The following is a 4,553-nucleotide window of genomic DNA, read 5'->3' as shown; positions in this document are numbered from 1 at the left end:
CAATCACGGAGTCTGCCACCGTACAGGCATGATAAGCATCTACACTGGATCAGGCCAGACCGACTCATGATTCAACAATGACGGCTGTCAGTGCTGTACTGGTACTGATATCAGGCCTAATCCAGTAATATTGGGCAACAGTCCCAGATCAGCCATGAGAATTCTTGGCTGTGTAAACTGGACAAACTCAGATTGAGTTTCTAACAGCTACATGTAGATAAGAGAGAGGAGCTGTGTAAAGCATAATTGCTAAAGAACTTAATAGCAGTTTGATCTAAGATATCGCTTTACATTTGTACTCTCATTAAAAAAATAAGATTGTAAGACAATCTTGATTAGCTTGTTTCTTAATTCTTACACACATCTCAGAGTGGTAGGACATTCTTGTCTCTTTTACTAGGTGATTAGATTGTATTAGTTGGTGTGTTATCTCTATTCAGACCCCGGCCATTAGGACCGGATTTGAATATACATGCATGTAGGCAGGCTAAGAACTGGATTGGTTTTATTTTTCATCTTATTCAAACAATGTCAATCGATGGCTCAAGCTTGCCCCTTCAATGTACGTTCACATAGTGAGGGGGATATCCAAGATTTTTGCAAAGATGGGTCCAGCTATGCCATGCGCAAAGCGCACCGCAAAATTTGGCAAAAAAATGCTCTTTTAATGTGTTGACAACACCTCTTTTTCAAATTAGCAGGCTTATTGAACGATCATAGGCAATATCGAATACCTTTCAAGCTCTGTAATGGCATAATAGAAAGACGGATTTAGCCTTTTCCTTTTCTATGCAAGTTGTAGAACAGTTTTTCTTTGCAAAAGTAGCTTATTATTTTGTTAATTTTGAACTTTGATTTTTAAGAAGGGGGCATCTGCCCACATTGCTATGCCCTAGAGATGGGCAATACCAGATATTTGCATTCGATTCCCATTCCAAATACTTTTGAGACTGGAATCAATTGGAAATGAATACCAATTCCTAGTATTATATCTGCGCATCCGCAAAGCCACGTGTTATCAATTACAGCAATAATTGATACATTAACTGCTGATTAATTAACTATAATTAATAATAACGGATGTGGTTGGGTGTAGTTTCATTTGGAATCATTCAAACCATTCCTACTTCTCTTAATGTTGATACAAGCATGATTCTGATAGGAATCGAAGGATCAAATACTCCAAACTCGGAATTGCCCATCACTAGTATGCCCCTGCTAGTTATAGTGTATCAGTAAGAGTACAGTACACCACTTACAAATCAGCACTGACAGTAGCAATCACCTCATATGACATAATATCAAGTTGTCTTGTCCGATGGATCAACAACATTGTCGTCATCATTATTACAAGTTAGCCTCAGCCTGTCAGCCTAATATTAAAATGAAGCAATGCTTGTTGATTCTATTACCACACCTGAATTTTAATTACGATAATGAGCCAAAATATATTATAATAATAAATAAATAATTAAAAATAATAAAATATTAATGAGTAAAAATATCAAAGCAAACAGTACTACACAGGGAGGGGGGGTGGGAGTCATTATGTTATATGGTAAGTGCATGATACTGTATTAGTAACATGTTTTACTTGGGATGCTTAAAAATACATCCTGTAATATTGCAACTATGAAATTTTAGTACTTAAACTTTTTACAAAAGAGAGCATGTACATGTAGCACCGCCTATGGATTTTTGTTACATCAAAAAATATAATAATAATGAAAAATTCTTCTCAGAGAATTTTTGATGAAAAGGCAAAGCCATATGTACTACGTGTACATAGTCCATTGTTTTGGCCCACTTTCGCAGCAAATTATAATATGTGACATGGTCTAAGAAAGTTGACCTTCCAATTTAATGAAATGAGATAAGGCCAAAATGTGATAAAATAATTTTTGTGGTGAATTCTTTTATATTTGATACATGTGTTATGTAAGCCAATACCTACCTACTGATTCCAATTAAAGGGTGATGATCCATGAATAATTGAACGTTATGATGTCCTGGCTAGACTGGCAATTAGAATAACTGCAGCTCATTATCCCAACCTTAATGGTTGGTCCTGTTTTATCTGCTCATAATCTGGAATTTGCCAAACAATTGCAAGAATATGGATGTTCATGTGTGCGAATAGGGCTGGATTACTTACAAGGTAAGTTCAGTCAGGACCTGAAGAACAGTGCTTACGCTTTCAAAGCAGCCAGACTTTTCATAACACAGGAAGAAAATAGAATGAAGCCTAATGCCAGCACCTTTGCTTTTTTGGTTTCATTTCCTTTCTCTAATTTGACTATACCCTCAAACCGTAAATCTGAGCTGCCAGAGTATCTAGGCAAGGCAGCTGATGTTTCATCAGATACCTGTTGTCCTTCAAAGGTTGCAAAATTAATCTGATATCCTGCCACATTGGTGATCTGCTGTGAAGAAAGTGCAGCTTGTGCAGCCATCTTCTGCTGCAGCTGAGAGAGTGTTTTCATTGTTGAACTCATCATTTGGAAGTCATCAGGATGCAGCACTTTAAGATCATCTGGAAGCATCATTAATGCTTCGATACAACAGTAACAGTACTGTGTGAAATTAAATTTAGATTTATTTAAAAATAGCTAATGAAGGGGAAGGGCCCGGGTAGGAGTGGCACAGTTTGAAGCGCCTGGCAAAGCAAGGTAGTCTTCTTTTTGCTCTGTGGTATAGTGTTGTCTTCCGTCAGATTAGAGGTCTTGTACTGTTCTGTGATGGCAAGTCCGTTTTCTGAAGATCATCTGAGGTTCTTGGCAGAGTGGCAACGCCTGGGGGCAGCTATTCCTTGAGGAGATCCTTGCAAGGTCGCCCCAGGTCAAGACATGTCACGCTCCCCTGTGAGAGGTACTGGTTGAGGGAAGAGAAGTAGTGCTTCAGGTGATCCAAACTTAGAGAGTGGCAGAGGTTGCCCAATCACAGGAGTCCACCGTACAGGATTACTTAAACGAGAAGGTGCGGTATAAAAGGCGGGGCCCTGGGCATGGTGGCTTCCGTTTTATTCACGTGTAAAAATGTCGGTTCTAGATGATGTTGCTTCTTCAAGGAAAAACGCAGGAAGAATGGGGTTTTGGTACCAAATGGACTTCCATTTTACTCTCAGAGAAGACAAGGACCAGTTCTAGTTAGGCTTGATCGAGTTAAGGGGTCTTTAGGCACTAAAAGAAGGCGCTGGAACTGCTGTCTCATTTACTCGCCGATTTAGTAGAAAAAGAGAATCATTCTGAGGCTCTATCACATGATACTAGTAGTTCTTCTGCTATGCTCAATACTTCAGGTAGTTATAATGTGTTTAAATTAGTGATTATATATAAATAAGGTATGAGTGATGGGGACGAAGAGCAGCCATTTTGTGCATAGATATAGAATCGGCTATTGGGAAACATACATTAGTGTTAGTGTGGTATGGTTGACCGAAGGATGATCAGTTACAGACAGGTATTCTTTGTTAGTGTTATTATTATTATTACTATTATTATCAACATCATCAAAACTATTCATAATTTTAGATCGTCATGTGATTTGTGCTGAATTTCGATTCAATGCCAGTTGTGAGTCCTGTAATCGTAACTCAAGTTTATTAGGTACTAGATACAGAAGTATTATTTGTAATGTAAAGTAATCATATGGTGGCATTAATATTTTTAGGCTCGTACTAGCATTTTTCTTGTGCTGGTATATTACCATCACAGTACTGCCATATTTTTGTCGGCATCACTGAGCACAGTTGGGAAGAGGTACACAGATACAGGAGGCTCCTCACCATCCCAATATCTATTCAACCCTATAATGTTTATATTTTTTAAAATTTAGAATAATATTTTTGTATTTACTTCTTCCAGTAGATCGTTGAATGTTACAACTGCTACCAGTACTAGGATCTGAATGAGGACCATGTTGGGGTCTTTGCTGGAACCACTTATACTTGATGATGGTGGCTGTTTTATGGTATAGTCAGCAGGGCTGTCTGGTCCCAGTGGTGGCGGTTCTTGGGCTGGTTTTCTGTGTAGTAGTGAGGGCTATTCCCTTGCCACTATCACTTATTACCTGCCCGACAGCATCATTGACCGTGTTTCTTAGGCTGTTGGCAGATTTTTCAGAATATACAATATAATATTTGACAATAATGTAAAATTATTACTTCAAGTCAATTATACCATTTCTCTCCTTGCTATGCTTTCTAGGTGTGCTTGTAGGTTAACTCTCTCACCTTTGCTAATTTTAATGTTTTTATAATGCGTTTTGCTAGTGATTTAGCCATGATAAGAACAGTGCCAGTGCGGGAGCCATTTTGTTATTTTTAAATTTTATTCAATCTGGCCGCCATATTGTGCCCAGGGCACCTCCTTTTATACTGTGATCGACGGAAGCGATTTCATGACGTTGCGTGAATGGTTTTATAGTGCACCTTCTTGTTTAAAGGTCAGTTTTCTGTCTCTCTCTTTGGTGCTAGCTCCACTGCTTCTCTGCTGCTATCTGCTCTTTTTTTTCCTGCCCCTTGCTCAGTTGCTCTGTCCGTTTTGCTTTCTGCT

General features: G+C 38.5%; 1 long non-coding RNA gene across 1 annotated transcript; it reads left to right on the top strand.

Moving 5' to 3' along the window:
• Positions 1-3,119: 3,119 nt before the first annotated feature.
• On the top strand, positions 3,120-3,967 carry LOC109586043 (uncharacterized). Its single transcript, XR_002186785.1, has 4 exons — positions 3,120-3,298; positions 3,341-3,459; positions 3,531-3,620; positions 3,670-3,967. It is a non-coding gene; the product is annotated as an uncharacterized LOC109586043 (long non-coding RNA).
• The last annotated feature ends 586 nt before the right edge of the window (positions 3,968-4,553 follow it).

Source organism: Amphimedon queenslandica, unplaced genomic scaffold (genome assembly GCF_000090795.2).
Source record: "Amphimedon queenslandica unplaced genomic scaffold, v1.1 AMPQUscaffold_12960, whole genome shotgun sequence".
NCBI lineage: Eukaryota > Metazoa > Porifera > Demospongiae > Haplosclerida > Niphatidae > Amphimedon > Amphimedon queenslandica.
The sequence above is the reverse complement of the archived record's forward strand: the minus strand, read 5'-3'. Positions and strand labels throughout refer to the sequence as shown.